The 19,665-nt window shown below is 47.1% G+C and overlaps 2 non-coding genes across 2 annotated transcripts; both read right to left on the reverse strand.

Annotated features, from left to right (window-relative positions):
- Window positions 1–481: 481 nt before the first annotated feature.
- LOC124338704 lies at window positions 482–634 on the reverse strand. Its single transcript, XR_006917946.1, has one exon. It is a non-coding gene; the product is annotated as a 5.8S ribosomal RNA (ribosomal RNA).
- A 12,587-nt stretch (window positions 635–13,221) lies between these two features.
- On the reverse strand, window positions 13,222–15,515 carry LOC124338742. Its single transcript, XR_006917983.1, has one exon. It is a non-coding gene; the product is annotated as a small subunit ribosomal RNA (ribosomal RNA).
- Window positions 15,516–19,665: the final 4,150 nt, after the last annotated feature.

Consider the following 19,665-nt stretch of genomic DNA (forward strand, 5'->3'; position numbering starts at 1 on the left):
GTGACAGGGCGTCCTGCGGCTTTTTGTATTGAAACAACGCGTCGTGCGCGAACCAAGCTTGCATAACGAGCGGTTAGAGTGAGTGATAATTCGCGGTGGTCGACACTTCGACACGCCCGGCGCACACACACAACTAAACTCGCGTTGAAGCGGTATATCGCGCACACGCAGCCGACACCTTGTTCGAGAAGATGTGTTTATTTCTAAATTTTTTTTGAGTTGGCTCAAAAATTTCCCATCTGTTTTGCCATCGAAAAAGGTTTCTTTTGAATAGAGAGGAAAAAAACAAAACAGGGCGAACCTTCTTTTATTTTTCCCCCTTTTTTGTATTTGAGGCATCGCGGACACTTAAGTCGCGCGGCACCCAGACGTTAGAGATTCGGGAGCTTTTATGCGGTCAGGCCGGGTGAAAAATAAATCTCGCCGCGACCCAACATGCAAAACCAAGACTGAAAAAATCTCTGTTCGTTCATCATTCGACCGACCCTCAGTCAGATGTGGCCCGAGCGAGAAGCTGGGCCGCCATTTACGTTCAAGATTTCGATGCTCCATGTGTTCTGCAGTTCGCATGGATTAGCGCACTTTGCTGCGCTCTTCATCGATCCACGAGCCTAGTGATCCACCGTTCAGGGTCGTATATAAAACGACATATTCGTTTTCTTCTCTCTTTTTCTCCAACCCGCCCAAGCAAATGAATGTGTCAGAGTTCTCCCATAAGAGGAAAACTCTGCGCATAAAGAGAAATACTAATATATATAAAAAGAAGAACTAATTTTAATAGTTGAGAACTCGTTGTATTACCTTAATTGACACATGATGTTATGGACAGTCAACAGACGTGGAAATTACTCGAGGGCGAAGAAGGGTAAAAATGACGATCTACCAGAAGGACGCTATGAGGAGGGGACGCCACGGCTGGAAGAGCAGCGGCAACAACTTAGCACAGAAACTGACAAAAGACTGCCCGTTTTCTATTTTGTCAGCCTATTTATTAACTAGTCGGATGCTGGGGGTTGGCATCTATTTTCATACGCGTCTACGTGGGAAACTAGGGGTCAATGCGCGCACTTGTTTTTCTAGGTCACTCTAGGCAGTGGCTTTCTAACTCTACTTTTATGAGTTTAAAAGAAGGAGGAAGTTAAAGTTAACATAGCTGCTCAACCTTGGGAGGTTTGTCACAGCGAGGGGGAAACTTCTTATTCTGCGCCTATTGCGGCCACTTGATCTTTATCTGCGCCATCCCGGCGGTGGTCTCCGCTCGCAGATGCGAGGGGGGCTGCTGATGGCATCTGCACGTCTCGGTTTACGAGGGGAGGGCTTGTTTCATCAACAAGTTTCCCTAAAACGTACAATGTCGCCTAGCAGAATCTTTACATCACTCCCCCTCCATTTTGTTGCGTCCCGCAACAATCACCTATAGTGCCGGCGGCTGAAATGCGGAAATGTGAATCCAACGCTTCCGACCAGAGACACCGTCAGGACCAATGGAACTGACAGCCGACGTCGTCGGTAGGTGCCCTTCTAGTTGAACCGGTCGCGGGCATTCCTCGACAATCACGAGCCGATAAGCGGAGGTGGGAGCGGTTCTATTGAAGTCAAATGGGAGGTCAGGCTAAGAAACGGTAGGAGACGGCGGAAATGGTAAGAAGTATGAGAAAAACGGAATAAGACGATAAAAGTGGAACTAGTGCAATTTCTAGCTAATGAATCATATAGTGGGAAACGTTGTAAGGTACACAGTGGCAAAATTATTAGGACAGGAGAACGCGAACGGAAGGAAGAATACGAGATAGGCTAGTACTGTGGTCGAGGATGAAAATAAGGACACATGAAATTCATTTGAGCGTTTCTGGGTCAGAGCCGAATCAGTGCGATCGTTGCTCGGTGGTCCATTCTAAAATCTAGCATCATGATGGAAAACGGCGATTGGAAACGTGTACGATCTGAAGGCACGAGATTATCCTGAACTAAGGAGTTACACTGCGGCAAACTTATGAGAAGGGACCGACGTGCGCGATGAACGACACGAACAACTGAACGTAATCGATCAGGACCATTAAGATAGAACAAGGAACCGTAGTATACGAAAAAAGCAAATTGGAAGACATGACACTGTGGCAAAATTATAGTTTAGTTCGTGGCTGCGAGCGCGGTCTCCGAGGCAGGAACACTTCGCCTTCCTGCGTCGTGTGTGGGGGTCGTGGTTGACGTGGCCGTGTACGACGCGGCGGGGCTGCTGTCACTGGGGCGGTAGTGGGCTGAAGCGATGGCGTCACTGTAGTCGGCGGCATGATGATCGGTAGCGGAAGAGCGGTGATGGATTTTTGGGATTTTTTGGAACAGGTAAATTGGAGGAGTTTGGCAATGAGGGGAAAAGCTTTAAGAAGGAGAGAACCGATTCCACAAAACCTTACGGCCAATACCGACAGGGCACCCAGCCCTGAGACTGCTCCGAAATTCTTTACCCACCCACCCATTTTCGTGACGAAGTCAATGTTTGGTGCAGCACTGTGTTGAATAAGCACATTTGAAGTCAACAATTGTCGAGAATTATCCTCAGCATAATGTTCATGGATCGTGGCTAGGATGTCGGCCATCACCGACTCGTGACTCAGCGGACCATTCTGCATCGCTGGGGTCATTTGCAAGAAATTTTGAAGAGAGTTGTCCGCTTGATACGTGGCAAACTCAACTAGTTGTCTGTTGTTTATTGGAACTGATGTGACAACTGGAACCCAGGCACCATCGGCGTGAATGTGTGTTTTCCCGTTGAAGTTGATGTAGTTACCGTCAGGCCAATAGCACGGGTTGTACGGTACGAGTTGCCAGCCGTTGTGGGCTAAAGTATAGTTCATGAAACGAGGTTGATAACCACACTTAGTTCTTTCTGCTCCGAATGTCACATTAAAGGGCACGCATCGGGACACTTCCACTTGGGTGCCATATACCTTCAAGCGTGCACAGACTGGTAGATGCAGTTGCGTGGCGGCATACCAGCCATTACTTTTTGCCCCCAGGAGTATACTATTGCGTGTCGATTTACGATTTTCACATTGAAGACGTCTAATTTCACCTGCTAACCGATTGATCTGATCCATCGCCTCATCTCTCGTAAATTGATGGTGAGCTGCTTGCTGAATTTCCGCAGCCAGAAACGAAGGCACTTTACTATCCGTGACGTTTTTTGCGTCCACACCGTCATAAGAGCCGTTACTGTGAATGTCTACGGTTAGAGACTGGGCTGTAGGTCCTGTTGCATTGGGAGAACTGGAGGAGTAGGACGTGTAGAGCTTCGGTGTGGGAATATTAATGGAAATCAGGACTTTGTCCATCCCATTAATGCGGAATAAGGCGGCCTTTCCACACAACTCCAACTCGGCCGTCACGTTAACGAGATAATCCGTCTGACTCAACCGATCCTGTATGCGTTGGACCGTCGGGTCGCGTGTCTTATAAAGTAAACCGTCATACACTGATTCACCTACGATTTTGAGATTACATGGCTTTTGTTCCTTGTATGCGTCTTCCCAAACGAGTGTTTGAAGATTCCTCGTCACGGAACCGTTATAAGGGTACTCAATGGATCCTACGGGAGAGTTGATAGTACAATTATCACACTCATTCTCTAGCGCGACCTCTGCGAGTTTACAATGGAACGAGGATGCTTTACGATTTACCATCCAGACTGGTTGTAACGGGGGCATCACATCGTAAGCATATTTGTGGGCACCTTTCGCGTACATGGTTTCGTTCTTACACTTTCGCAAGTCTCTCATCTCTTCGCACTCGGCAGTAGAGACTGGAACAGCCCACTTACTTTCGGTAGGGTAATGCCAACCCAAGAAATCCGTAAAGACGGATCGAGTAACTGCCCACATACGACACACATGCCCAGGAAATCGTTTAACTTCGGGTAAATGGGAGTATAGAGTATACGTAACATTAATTGGGGGGGCAGGATCTTCCGATCCGAGGAGGCAATCTTCATCGTCGAAAGCGATGAACCCGTCTTTTCGCTCGCTACTACAGTCACAAACAGTGGCCATTATGGCTGCTGTGGTGTGCAGGCTGGCTAGCAGAACTATTATGAGATAGCTACATATATAGAAAAAAAAAAAAAAAAAAAAAAAAAAAAAAAAAACACGAATTGAGTTTACTGTGGTACATACTGAAACTAAAATTAAAACGAAAAAATGAAAAAATGAGTCAGTTGGAACATTGGCGTGAAAGGGAATAGGTGCCCTCGCGTCGTTGGTGCCTGATCGGCGTCTGGTCGACGTGGGACCTACCCAATTCCCTGTGTGAATTAAGGCATTCGCCCTTAATCCAGTAAAAAGTCCCGAAATCTATTGGGGAGACGAGTGGCTCGTTTGGGGCGAGCACCCTCGTTGGTTATGTTTCGTTCCGCCAGGGCTGGCGCAACCCGCTGGGGGGTTAACGGAGGGGGTAGCGTCATTTGTTCCGGGACGTTCGCGTCATATAGTGGCTCGCCATGAGTAGGCATTGCCGGATTCGGGGCAATACTGGCGTCAAAATTAATCAAATCAGCGTCTTGATCGGCATTCATGACGGCGTCTAAATTGGGCGAAATATCGTCCTCCTCTGAGTCCGAATCATTAAATTCATCTTCCTCGTCTTCCTGGTCGGAACTTCCTTCGTCGTCAGAGTCACCGTCTCTTTGCCTAGCGTTTGTTAGTTTAGACTGTCTTAGGTCATCGAAATCGACGCATTCTTCATCTCTCCAAATCATGCACTCGGTTAGTGCTTTCAAGCGGTTGACATGGGTAAGCTGGGTACCATTCCCATTATACGCGCGGATTTCTACGGTGTGGTTAGGGAAGACTTTTGAGACGCGGAAAGGTCCTTGATACCTAGGATTTAATTTCTTACTTGTTCCTAGTTTAGTTACTCTTACGTCCAGTAAAACGCGGTCCCCTACTTCAAATTTTTCTTTCTTGGCCCGCTTGTCGTACTGTGCTTTCTGCTGCCGTCTAGCTTCCAAAAGATTTTCCTTGGCGAGTTGGAACCCTTCACGTAAACGTCGCATCGTCTGGCTTTTGTAGTCACGAGGTGTGATCGACTCCGACTCAGGTATTAAAAACCTGTCGACTACCATGTTCGGATCTCGAGCTGTTATCAGAAAATAGGGACTCTCCATCGTAGACGCATGCACTGAATTCCTATACGCTGCGGCCATCGGACCGAGGACTTCTTCCCAATTCTCCAACTCGTCATCAACATATTTACGAACCATGTCAATTACTGTCTTGTTAAAGCGTTCGGTCATCCCATTCGACTGTGGATGATACGCTGTCGTGGTTTTGTGTTTCGTCTGGAGTTCATTACATAGATTATTAAATAAACGAGATGTAAAATTAGTGCCTCTGTCGGTGACAATAATTTTTGGGGGTCCATGATACAGGATAATTTTATCCATCAATGCACGGCAGGTCGTTTCTGCCGTTTGATTAGGCAACGCGACAACCTCCGTCCATTTGGAAAAGGCATCCGTCATAACGAGGACGTACTTATTTCCGTTGGTAGATACGGGTTTAATTGGGCCTAAGAAATCCATTCCGATTACTTCGAATGGAGCGGTTGCGATTTCTAAGGGGTGTAGGAAGGCTCTGGTCACTACTCGCCTTTGTAGGGCACAAGTTTCGCACGACCTGCAATATTCCTTGATGTCTTTCAACATTCGGGGCCAGTAATATTTGTCGCGTATCCTGAAGAATGTACGTAAAAACGCGAGATGTCCTGCTAATAGCGAAGCGTGGTATTCTTTCATAATATTTTTTCTTAATGAATAGGGGACGACCGTCTGTTCCTGAAGGAACTGACGTCTTTTTTTCGATGGGGGTAAGAAATCTCTCCTCAGCACCCCCTTCTTAACGTGGAAAAGCTCGATTTCTTTCACCCAGTCTGGGTTATCTAACTCGTCCTGTTCTGCAAGCACACCTTCATCAAGATAACGGCGGATTTTTGAGCAAGTTTCATCTTTTCGTTGCTCTTCAATAATATTGTCAGTAAAATCTGTTCGTTCTTCTGCGCTTACGACACGGATTCGGGAGAGGAAGTCGGCGTTAGCGTGTTCCTTTCCCGGTTTGTAGCGAACTTTATACTTGACTGCAGAAAGCTCGATCGCCCACCTTCCCAGTCTACTTTTTTCATCTTTGTGCGCCTCGAGCCATTGTAGTGGTCGATGGTCGCTTATAATTTCAAATTTTTCGTCCTGTAGGTAGTGACGATATCTTTTTATCCCATATACTATTGCGAGGGCCTCACGCTCGATAGCGGAATAGTTCTTTTCTGCTGCATTCAAGTGTCTACTTGAGTATGCAATAACGACTTCTTCTCCGTTTTGTATCTGGCTCAATACGGCTCCGATGCCATAATTACTAGCATCCGTAAAAATTAAAAACTCTTTTTCGAAATCTGGAAAAGCGACAATAGGCGGCGTAATGAGACACTCGCGGAGGGTTTCAAAAGCTTTCTGTTCCGCCTCTCCCCATTCGAAAGCGTAGTTTCCATCCTCTGCTTCTTTATTCCTTTTCTTAACTAATTTATTTTGTTTATCTTTCTTTTTCCTCGTGAGCTCGATTAATGGATGAGCAATATCCGCAAAACCTTTAATGAACCGCCTGTAATAAGATGCGAGACCTAAAAACGATTGGGTTTCTACAATTGTTGTCGGACGTTTGTAATTTTTTAATTGTTCAATTTTCTCTGGGTCAGGTGTGATTCCCTTTGCTGAAATCACATGGCCTAAATATTGGACAGATTCGGACATGAATTTGCATTTCGAAAGGCCGAGTTTTAAATCAGCTTCCTGTAACAGGTCGAGAATGCGCCCTAAATTAATCAAATGTTCTTCTGTTGTCTTTGAGAAAACGATTATATCGTCTAGGTAAACTAAGCATATCTTCCCGATGACAGAACGTAGTACATAGTTCATTAGGCGCTGAAAGGTTCCTGGGGCGTTAGTCAGCCCAAAAGATAATCGGTTCCATTCGTACAGATTGTTGTCAACTATAAACGCTGTTTTTTCTTTTGAACTATCGTCCATTTCGATTTGCCAGTAACCTGACGCTAAATCAAGAGTTGAGAAATACTTTTGCCCGTGAAGCAAATCTAAAACGTCGTCGATTCGAGGTAGAGGAAACGAGTCTTTCTTTGTTATACTATTTAATTTTCTATAGTCCATGCAGAGTCTGATGCCTCCGCTTTTCTTTTTAACAAGCACTACGGGTGCCGCCCATGGGGACACGGACGGTCTGATTAATTTGTTAACTAATAACTCCTGTAAAATACTTTCTAATTCGCTCTTGTTATTCTGATGTATTCGATAGGGTCGCAATCGAATGGGTCCTTGTCCTTCCGTGTTGATGTGGTGTTTTACTAGTCCTGTTTTTCCCAATTCTCCTGTGTTAGTTGCAAACATTTTTCTTCTACTTTCTAAAAATTTTGTTATATTGTCTCTGTCTACTTCTGGCATTTCTTGTGGCAAATTGTTTTTAAAATCTAACGGAACGCTTGGTTGCTCGTCCTCGGTACAAGAATCAATATTGTGTTTTTCAACTCTGCTGAAGGCTAAAGTTCCGATCAATTCGTATTTAGGCAAGGTTATTGATTTATTAGTCTCGTTTACTATGGCTATTGAAAAAAATGCTCCTTCCTTGGTACTCTTATTGATAAAAGGGTCAAGTCGCAATCCACTATTCAGCCCCGGCCCTCTATTAAGAAAAAATGCAAGATTGGGAGGTAGCTGTGCCCCATTCCCTTCAGATTCAACGGCAGTGGCACTAAAAGGCTGTATCGTGATCTTCTCTCTTGTTATGATGGTGGGCGCGGAGTCCGATTTCCGGAGTTGTTTTACTCGGTAAATCCTCTTCTCGCTACCATCAAGGATAAACTTATGTTCGTACAATGCATCTAAACCTAAGATGCATTCTTCGCTAATACTATCGACGACGATAAAATCCTGCAGAAGATGATCGCCTAAGACTTTAACTTGTAGGGTTACTAGCCCTCGTGTAACTAACTTTGTGTTCTCTACACCGTATAAATCGACCGGGACGTCTGTGGTGAATTTCATCACTCCTTCTTTCAATCTGTTGAACACCTCCGTCTTGATTAAACTTCGACCTGCGCCACTATCTAAAAGACCCTGGAATATCTCGTTGCCTACTTGAATCGGAAGTCGTGGGATTTTATTTTTTCTTGTTTCTATTACTTGATTGATTTTCTGCTGGGGTTTCGGACAAGGCCCACCGTTTTGCCCCCTGTTACAATAGGTGGCTTTTAGTTTTCCTGATTCCAGGGATTGAGCTGACCGGCATTCGGTACTGGTGGGGCATATCTAGGATCTACTCGGATAGATGACGAAGGACAATCACGCGCTATGTGCCCAGTTTGGTGACATTTAAAACAGGTTGGGCCGTTCGGTCCCCAACCACACTTGTCTGTGTTGTGAGTGGTTGGGTTCCGGCCGGTGGCGGCACAATTGGCACAGTAGCGTTCTCCCCTTGGAGGTGGACCGTGCGTCTGGCTACCCGGGTCGTATCTGTTCAGTGGTTGTGGATTACGATAAGCGAAAGGTGGGTGGCTAATCTGAGGATTATTTTCGACAAACTGGTTACTATTATGGGGCTGAAGTGGCCTAATTGGCTGAACTGGTTGGATTGGTTGGCTCATTCCAGCAACCTGGAGCTGTAGATTTTTCATAGCTTTTTCGGCCTCTCTTGATTGCTTCATCATATCACTATAACTTTTGTTACTAGCCTTAAGTAAATTTTTTAATTCTTCTATTTCCTTCTTACTCTCTGATAATTGAGTAGTCTGAGTCGTGGCGACAGCATTGACTGCCTCGTGCCCATGGTCTGCAATCATGGTTGTCGACAGTTGCTGCGTGAGTTGCTCAATGACTGATTTTAATTCTGTTATTTCATTTTTTGTTTCCCTAATTTCCCGGGCATTGGCGTTAGCCGAGATGGCATTGACAAACTCTACACTTCGTTTCTCTAATTTCGCCTCGCTCAAAACGGCCGCACATTTTTCCGTTGCTTTAATGAGATCGTTCAGGTTCTTGTAGTCTTTAAAACTCATTCGCTCGCGAAGGTTGGGCTTCAACCCTCCGAGGAACCCGTCCATCAACATTGTTTCACGTAGGCGAAGAACAGCTGGGTCGACCGGTGTCCCTACTTCTGCCGGATAGGCGAACGAATAGAGTTTCTGCAACCGACATGCATAATCTCTAATGGACTCCCCCGAGTTACGAATACAGTTCTTAAACTCCGTAAAGTACATTTTTCTATTATCTCCCCCGTGAAAACGCTCGTGGAGATTTTGTTTTACTTTAACGAAAGATTGTGCTTCTTTTGGATAGTTAAGCAAGAAGGTGGTGATACAGTCCCCCGCGGCCCCAAAGAGCTTGGAACCCAAAAGCTTTATCTTCCTACCCTCTTCAAAGTCGGCGGTGTTTACAACCCGTTCAAAATGTTGAATCCAGTCCTCAAATTTTCCCGACCCTGTCCCACTAAAAGCGGGTACCTGAGCTAAAAGAGCTATTGTTTGTTGCTGCTGGTTCTGCAACAGCTTTTGACTATTATAATAGCTCTGATGGGAGACGGCCGGGCAGTCAACCGGTTGGTCGACGGCTACGGGAGGCGGAACGACACAAGGAGCCGGTGTCGCCTTAGGCGGCCCTAAAGCAGCTTTAGCTTCCGACGCGGCATCTTCACGAGACGCCCCTTTTCCCCGAAGGTATCGGTACAGGACCTCATATGGACTCTGTGACGCCATCACTCGTGTAGGTGGATTGGGAGGCTCTGCTTTAATGGTTTGTTGAAAAGGGTTGGTATTTGGCAGCAAAACTGGAAGAGTCTGTGGTATTTGGATGGCTTGACGAAAAGGGTTTGATGAATTGAGTTGCCGGGAGGGCCCGGCCGTCGGTTCTGGGATTACGTGCGTCGTTTTACGGTTGTCGACGTGGGTCGACGGAAGAGTGTTTGGCTCCTTTTGGTTAGGGAGGGCTGGGGTGGCGACGTCCCAAGGAGAGGGATGAACGTTTAACTTAAATGTTTGCTGGCCAGGGGTTGTATACAAATTCTGGGGCTTGCCTAATGGCGTCGACGAATACTTAAGAGCGGACTGCGGTTGTCGGCCCGTCGTAGGGGCGACTGTCTCTATCCCTTTCAATTCTGCGTCAATGCGAGCTTCAATGTCCGCGTGACCCTCGTCGGGTTCGGGGTCAATATGGGACTTGGTACTGCCGAAGTCGTCGTCCTCGTCCGACGACTTGGCTGCGTCAACGAGATCGAGATATTCTTCGGCAACGACCGCTGCTTCAGCTGGCGGAAGAGTCTGTGCGGCCCGTGCCTTCAGGCGGGCACTGGCGCGAACCGGTTGCACACCTGTGACGCGACGAGGTCGACCACGCGTGATGGGAATACTCGGGCCTGGTTCTACGAGCTGATCGTCTGCCGGTGGCTCGACCGTTTCTTCAACGGCACCCAAGTCGGGGTAAAGGCGAGGTTGACCCACAGGGGTCCGAGGTAAGGATCGGCCGGCGGTGTTGGGCCACTCGTCCTGCCGCCAGGTAGTGGAATCACCTATTAGGTTGCGGACTGGTCGATGCGCGTTCAGAGCACTTTTCCCCTGTCTATAAACAGCAACACGGGCCTCTTCCAACGACAACTCGTCCGGAAATGGGGGCTCTGTGTCTGCTATCGTGTCGATATGTGATTCCTCGTCGTCGGAATAAAAGTCGTCAGCCCGTTGCTCGTTCTGGTCGGTCGATTTAGGGGAAAAAGGAAGTAAAAGCGACTTCCCCAACTTACTGAAAAAACCCCGCTTTCCCAATTTCCCTTTCTGCTCACCCGACAACGCGCTTTCCATTCGTGTACGTTTAGCTTTCTGAAGCCTAGATGGCGCGCGCATTCGAGCGAGAGCAACGCGCGTAACGCAGTGGCGTCACAGTCACGGAAAAATTCAGGCTGTGAGGGAAAAAACGGCAACTAAAAAAAAAATCAGAAGACGAATCCCGCAATGTTCGATATTGGGGGAAAAAAACAAAAAAAATACTCAAACAATGCGTCAAAAGAGTTCGCGGTAAGTCTCCAAATGGATATCGGAAATAATGCGAATTAGAAGAAAAAAACGACGGAGAAAAAAATGTAACAACGAATGGAACACACCGAGAAAAAACCAGTAGCGACGTGTGACGGAAAAAGAAACGCAGCACAAATATACATGAGACATAAAAAAGGCAGAGCAGTCTTGTAAAAAAACAAAACTGCCATCCAACGTGTGTGTGTGGCACATTAATCCCCGTATGTGTAATGGGAGGGAGGTTAAAGATGCTTTCCCGCCGGCAGCGCCATTGAGAAAGTTTTTGACCGAATCAAGCGGAAGCAACCGAAAGACAGTCACTTACGCTGAAACAATCCCTATCCCACTGCAAGGTCCACGCCGTGTTCCGGGTACGGACGCTAAACCTATCAACAGTGTCTTCGAATGACCCCAAGAACTGGTGATTCTTGTGCATTCGGAACAACCACACAGGGGTTGCTAGAGCCAAAAATTGCAAACACATACAAAAAAAAACAAGTCAAGAAGCATGCAAAAAAAAAGAGAAAAGAAAAGCACGCGAGTTGGATAGATCGCTGCCACCAATGTCAGAGTTCTCCCATAAGAGGAAAACTCTGCGCATAAAGAGAAATACTAATATATATAAAAAGAAGAACTAATTTTAATAGTTGAGAACTCGTTGTATTACCTTAATTGACACATGATGTTATGGACAGTCAACAGACGTGGAAATTACTCGAGGGCGAAGAAGGGTAAAAATGACGATCTACCAGAAGGACGCTATGAGGAGGGGACGCCACGGCTGGAAGAGCAGCGGCAACAACTTAGCACAGAAACTGACAAAAGACTGCCCGTTTTCTATTTTGTCAGCCTATTTATTAACTAGTCGGATGCTGGGGGTTGGCATCTATTTTCATACGCGTCTACGTGGGAAACTAGGGGTCAATGCGCGCACTTGTTTTTCTAGGTCACTCTAGGCAGTGGCTTTCTAACTCTACTTTTATGAGTTTAAAAGAAGGAGGAAGTTAAAGTTAACATAGCTGCTCAACCTTGGGAGGTTTGTCACAGCGAGGGGGAAACTTCTTATTCTGCGCCTATTGCGGCCACTTGATCTTTATCTGCGCCATCCCGGCGGTGGTCTCCGCTCGCAGATGCGAGGGGGGCTGCTGATGGCATCTGCACGTCTCGGTTTACGAGGGGAGGGCTTGTTTCATCAACAAGTTTCCCTAAAACGTACAATGTCGCCTAGCAGAATCTTTACAAATGCGAGGGCGGAGAAAGAAAGCCAGAAAGAAAATGTTCCGATAAACACTCGTACTAGAATTTGGGTTTAGTGTGTTATTGTGATTTTGAATTCTTCCTACTTCATCGAGAGGGCGAAGGGCAAGCTTAAAAAACATTCGGTTTTCAACGGCATAGTGTCGGGCTTTGGAGTGTTAGTCTATGCGACGCACACGCACGCAACCACGAGTATCTACGGCCCAAAAGAACGTCCAGAGCGTACCAAAAGTCTCACACTTTCGTCCCCCACCGAGAATCAAAATCCCGAAGACGAAGAGAAAAAAAAACAATTTCGATTGGGCGTATCCGCTTTAAACCACCGCGCATCAGAGCGCCTGATACCCGTTCAAAATCTTGATGTTTTTTTTCTGGCTCTCCATCCATCGAGTTTTTTTTTTCAAAGTGTTTGATTTAGGGACTAATAATATAAGACTTTATAAAATCTCCTTTATTGTTCCTTCGGTACTCGCGGCCCAGGCGGGCTATCGTATTCTTCACTCTACTAACGTCAACACTGTGAGCGCCGCTAAAGGTCGAATGAATCTATAGAGACATTCACCATCGAAGCAGAAAGAATTTGCTCACGGCCATAGACAAAATCGAAAGACTTTGTGTTTTTTTTGAGCCGAGAGGAAAGAAAAATCAATTTGAAAAGGCGAATCCGCTTTAAACCACCGCGCATCAGAGCGCCTGATACCCGTTCAAAATAAATGATTTTCTTCCGTCAACCCACACATAGTTCATACGATGTCTTACGCCGAAAGACTTTTGATGGGGTTTTTTTTGTTTTGCAACTTTTAGTTGTTTCGTGCTCAACCAAAGCCATATGCGCAAAACATTTGTCTTGTTCGTTTATGATCCTTCCGCAGGTTCACCTACGGAAACCTTGTTACGACTTTTACTTCCTCTAAAGGATCAAGTTCGACCATCTTTCAGTCTCGCCGTTGGTAGGCACCGCACGGGCAGAGATTGCTCCCCACTCGACGGCACCCCGACAAGCCCGTCCGAAGGCCTCACTAAATCATTCAATCGGTAGTAGCGACGGGCGGTGTGTACAAAGGGCAGGGACGTAATCGACGCGGGCTAGTGACCCGCGCCTACTAGGGATTCCTGGTTCATGGGGATCATTGCAGTCCCCAATCCCAACCACGAAGGAGGTTCAGCGGTTACCCGGTCCTTTCGGACAGGGAGAGTGAAACACGCTGATTCCTTCAGTGTAGCGCGCGTGCGGCCCAGGACATCTAAGGGCATCACAGACCTGTTATTGCTCACTGTCACGCGGCTGGACGCCGCTTGTCCCTCTAAGAAGACTGCGTGACGGACGCGAGAGCAGAAGGTATCGCCGGGGATGACGACGACCGAATAACAATAGAGCCAGCCCCCGCGAGACATTCCCGACAAAGCCCCGCCATACCTCATCCGCCAGGCAACCAACCCGTGAAGGCCGTACACCCGACGAACAAAGCACAACGAAACCAAGCCGAGAGATTGCCTCACTAAAGGAACCAGTCCCACCGAGACCCGAATCGCCGCCACCTGATCCCGACGCCTCCGTACTCCCTTCGGTTTCAATTGATAAAACCCGTCACCTATTTAGCAGGCTAGAGTCTCGTTCGTTATCGGAATTAACCAGACAAATCGCTCCACCAACTAAGAACGGCCATGCACCACCACCCACCGAATCAAGAAAGAGCTCTCAATCTGTCAATCCTTCCAGTGTCCGGGCCTGGTGAGGTTTCCCGTGTTGAGTCAAATTAAGCCGCAGGCTCCACTCCTGGTGGTGCCCTTCCGTCAATTCCTTTAAGTTTCAGCTTTGCAACCATACTTCCCCCGGAACCCAAAGACTTTGGTTTCCCGGAAGCTGCCCGTCGAGTCATTGGAGTAACTCCGACGGATTGCTGGTTGGCATCGTTTATGGTTAGAACTAGGGCGGTATCTGATCGCCTTCGAACCTCTAACTTTCGTTCTTGATCAAGGAAAACATTCTTGGCAAATGCCTTCGCTGTTGTTCGTCTTGCGGCGGTCCAAGAATTTCACCTCTGTCGCCGCAGTACGAATGCCCCCGTCCGTCTCTATTGACCATTACCTCGGGTCCAAAAGTAAAAGACCAGCAAAATCGGACCGAGGTCCTATTCCATCATTCCATGCTGCGATATTCAGGCGTTGGGATACACCTGCTTTGAGCACTCTAATTTGTTCAAAGTAAACGTTGCCGGCCGCCCGAGACACCCGGTGAAGGGCACCCCGAACGATTGACTGGGTGGAGCGAATCGAGTCAACTACGACCAAAATTAAAAAAGAACCCGAAAGAACTTTCCAACTCTGGCCGCAGATACAACAACGACGCACCGACCACCACTCCGGCGATGTTGTCCGACCGTGAAGAGAGTCGGGCTTTGACACCCGGGCTCCCAGAGCGTGAAACGCAACACCCTTGATTCAGAGCGGCGCCGCCCGGCCGAAGACAGACATCCGACTACGAGCTTTTTAACCGCAACAACTTTAATATACGCTATTGGAGCTGGAGTTACCGCGGCTGCTGGCACCAGACTTGCCCTCCAATGGTTCCTCGTTAAAGGATTTAAAGTGTACTCATTCCAATCACGGGGCCTCGGAAGAGTCCCGTATCGTTATTTTTCGTCACTACCTCCCCGTGCCGGGAGTGGGTAATTTGCGCGCCTGCTGCCTTCCTTGGATGTGGTAGCCGTTTCTCAGGCTCCCTCTCCGGAATCGAACCCCGATTCCCCGTTACCCGTTGCAACCATGGTAGGCGCGTAACCTACCATCGACAGTTGATAAGGCAGACATTTGAAAGATACGTCGCCGGCGCGAAGGCCGTGCGATCGGCGTGAAGTTATCCAGAGTCACCAAAATTGGTACGGTGCGCGAGCCCGAAAGCCCGGCCCCGACTGGTTTTGATCTAATAAAAGCACCTCTTCTGCGAGCCCGAAAGCCCGCAGTCGAGGCTCGAGTGCATGTATTAGCTCTAGAATTACCACAGTTATCCAAGTAGGATGGAGTGGATCTAAGGAACCATAACTGATTTATTGAGCCATTCGCGGTTTCGCCGTCTAGCGGCTTGTACTTAGACATGCATGGCTTAATCTTTGAGACAAGCATATGCTACTGGCAGGATCAACCAGGTATTTCGTGTATGTTTGTTTGATATGCATCCGGCGAGTTGCGGGTTTTTATTTCGCCCACGCATCACCAAACACACACCAAATCAACACGTTTTTTTTTTTTCTTTTTCTTCGGAAACTAAAATTTTTGATCGCAACGCCTGGCGTGTCACAGCGAGTCCCAGTGAAGAGAAACACCGATCCGATCCGTTTGTTGGATTTTTTTCATTTCAATTTCCAAAGTCAAAGACCATTCAACGGTCTATGAGCCCAAAGTGAATCGGATTCATTCGACCGGTCTTGATATATTCATCAACTTTTTTCCCGTATTACGGTTTTCGACGGTCATATGTGGCGTGCTGTATGCTCATAAGTCAAGCCTGCTTTACTAAGCTGACAAGCATACATCTTTTAAATTTTTGTGGGCTCAGAGTTTTATTTTTATTTTTCCACCGCCGAGGCACACTCTCGCATCACCCCGCACGACACACACACACACACACACACCTCACCGCTCAACGGTCACACGAGGCAGAATTTTCCGCAAAGACTTTCGAAGAGAAAGAGAAAACTCGGAACAACCGCGGTCAGAGGCCAGCATAGAGGCATCGTATAGAAAGTCATGGGCGGAAAAAACAAATCATTTCAAGTCGAGACAAGCAACAAGACTACCCCTATAAAAGTGCGCAATTCTTTAAGAGTTCACCGAAGAATGACCGAGATCAAGTATGCACGAAACGAACATATTCCAAGGGCAGCTGAATAAGCGATTCTGCGCCGAAGCGCGAGAAAAGCAAGCGGTACACCGATGGGGATCGTTTTTTTTATCGTGTTAGATTCGTTGTTGTCAAGCAAGGATTCTCAAAATGTTTTTTGCATTGCACCCAAGTTTCGTACTGATTACTTGTCGCAGACCGGTGACTGTCAAAAAAAAATTTTTTACGTTTTTTCTTGAGAGGTCACTGCCTACACACAACTCCGGGCGGGCCGTACACTCACAGCCGTTTGAATTCTCCCTTCGTGTGTCATGGCCATAACTGAGCGTACATCTTACCGGGCGCCGAGTTGATCTGGCTTGTTCGATGAACGTTCGGGATACGTACAATCGATATAGCTCCAACCGTAACTCGTTTGTAATTACGCCGGCCATACTCAGCGGGCGCTCAGCTCAGCTCTCGATATCTTCCGTCGAAGGGAAGTTCGTAGTAAAAGAGAGTCAGAGTCGACGCCACATTTTGCGGTCCTCGCATCTCATCCGATTTTTGAATTTTATAGATTTGCCATCACTTCCACCCAATTCTCTCGTATATTTCAATCTCTTGACTTTGTCCGACCGGGCCGTCTTCGCCCCCCTTCAACTCCGTCCATCTCCACTTCTGTGTTCCACACAACGAGCTTCCGTCAAACGGCAAAATGTGAAATATGCGCACGCCGCACGAAATAATTTGAAAGCGTTCTGTTTGGTGGCTTTTTTATTTTTATCTCTCGGCTCACACACACACACACACATTTCCGCCTGAACGGTAATTTTTTTTGATACGGTGTCAAAAAGTGAAAAGACGCGCACCATTTTCTTTTCTCTTCCGTATCGTCGCTGACGGTAAACGCTGATGGTTATGATGCCGTAAGTTTGGAAGAAAGAATCTTTCCCGTCTTGTCTCGTTACGGTAAAATAACAAAGAACAAGCGTCCGATTTCTCTCACAGACGGCCACAGACAAACCACACGTGCCGAAGAAACGAAACGTCCGAAACCAAAAAAATGTTTGACGCGCGCACCTCTTCTGAACTTTTCGACCAAGAGTCGTTGGATCGAGTGACGAGCTTCTCAGCTGTCGCACCAATCGGTGAAGCGGGCGTTTGAATTCCCGTCCACATCGCGGTTCGGATATATTTTTACATATACCGACCATCGGAAATTTCGAAAACGGTTTTACCGAAGGAATGATATTTCACACACCGACAGCTCATCGAGTTCGTCTCCGTTCAACGGTTTTTTTTTTTAAGACTTTTTGATCGCATGGGGCTAAACTGGTTAGAGCAAAGCCGCGATCCAAGCAGTGAAAAAAAAACAAAGACAGTGCAAGCGCGATCGAACGGAATCGAAACTAAAATCATGTGAAGTGGCGGGCGGAAAGGAGCTCAGCTACGGTGGAAATGAAACTACAACTAACGCCGAACCGGACAACTTCCCATTCTGCGTCTTCGTTTCATTTCCCAAAGCTCCCCGTCGATACCAAAGTTTTTGCGTCGAAGCTACTAAAGAAATTTTGCGCTTTCCTTTTCGCCTCTTTCGCCTTCCCTTCGATATCTATCCAACCACCGGCTTCGACTTTATTTCTTTCACCCGTCTATTCGCCCGATAGTCGACGGTCGGCCATTCTTTGGTATCGGCCAGGCGGACTAACAAGAAGTAAGACTCGTTTGAAAAATTTGGACCGGGCTTTACAATCGCTGCTTGTCGTAATGTCGCAAATTTGAAAAAAATTTTCAATTCGAGAAACCAAACTATTCGACACTTCGAAAATTTTTGGGACTCTGAAAATTTTTCCGAGTTTAGGAATCGAGACCTCTTCTATACTAAGGAAAACCACTAATGTTCCGCCGCATAATGTCTCCGTTTTCCGGCTCATTTTTAGCGATTGGACGGGGACATTGCCCCATCCAACCGCCAGCCGACTTTCAGGAACCGTCGATTTCAAAGTTGGGACTTAGAAAATTTTCGACGAGTGGGAATTTTTTACGGTCGCAAGTCATCACGACACGCCCGACCAACCCATTTGAGAGCCGCCACGCCTCGACGGTGTGACGGCTTTTTTTCGAATCGACGGGTCTCGCTCACTCCTCTCTCGCGCCGACCAGAGGCCGGGCGAGAGAGTCGTTGCCAAACACCGTCGTCGGAAATGGGAGAATTTGAGTGGGAATTTTTTACGGTCGCGAGTCATCACGACACGCCCGACCAACCCACTTGAGAGCCGCCACGCCTCGACGGTGTGACGGCTTCTCTTTTCGAATCGACGGGTCTCGCTCACTCCTCTCTCGCGCCGACCAGTGGCCGGGCGAGAGAGTCGTTGCCAAACACCGTCGTCGGAAATCGAGAAATTTTCATTTCCATTTCCATTTTTTTCATCGGCCTTTATACGTCCAAGTCCCGCCAACCACGTCACTACCACGTCGTCGGGACTTAGAAAAATTTTTCAATTTTTCGGACTTAGAAAATTTTTCAACTTTCTTTTTTTCGACAACCTCTTCCCTATATAGGAAAGTAGTGGATGTTCCGGGCAGTAACTGTACGAAAAAGTCGATTTCCGAATTTTTGCCGGACTTTCACCTGAGCTCAGGCCGGGCCGCCCGCTCAACTGCCGCCCGGTCACCACCAAAAACCGGTCTTGGAAATTTTCGGACTTAGAAAATTTTTCAACTTTTTTCTTTCTCGACAACCTCTTCCCTATATAGGAAAGTAGTGGATGTTCCGGGCAGTAACTGTACGAAAAAGTTGATTTCCGAAATTTTGCCGGGCTTTCACCAGAGCTCAGGCGGGGCTTACCATCACACCCGCCGACCGGTCACCACCAAAAACCGGTCTTGGAAATTTTAGGACTTAGAAATTTTTTCCAACTTTTTTCTTTCGCTCTTTCTCGCCATTTTTAGCCGTCTTTGCTCGTCCCAGTGCCGCCTATAGCTTCACTATCCGTCGTCGGGACTTAGAAAAATTTTTCAATTTTTCGGACTTAGAAAATTTTTTCAATTTTCATTTTCGACAACCTCTTCCCTATATAGGAAAGTAGTGGATGTTCCGGGCAGTAACTGTACGAAAAAGTTGATTTCCGAAATTTTGCCGGACATTCACCTGAGCTCAGGCCGGGCCGCCCGCTCAACTACCGACCGGTCTCCACCAAAAACCGGTCTTGGAAATTTTAGGACTTAGAAATTTTTTCCAACTTTTTTTCTTTCGCTCTTTCTCTCTTTTTCAGCCGCCTTTGCTCGTCCCAGTGCCGCCTATAGCTTCACTATCCATCGTCGGGACTTAGAAAAATTTTTCAATTTTCGGACTTAGAAAATTTTTTCAATTTTCATTTTCGACAACCTCTTCCCTATATAGGAAAGTAGTGGATGTTCCGGGCAGTAACTGTACGAAAAAGTTGATTTCCGAAATTTTGCCGGACATTCACCTG

This window comes from Daphnia pulicaria, chromosome 4, assembly GCF_021234035.1.
Source record: "Daphnia pulicaria isolate SC F1-1A chromosome 4, SC_F0-13Bv2, whole genome shotgun sequence".
Taxonomy (NCBI): domain Eukaryota; kingdom Metazoa; phylum Arthropoda; class Branchiopoda; order Diplostraca; family Daphniidae; genus Daphnia; species Daphnia pulicaria.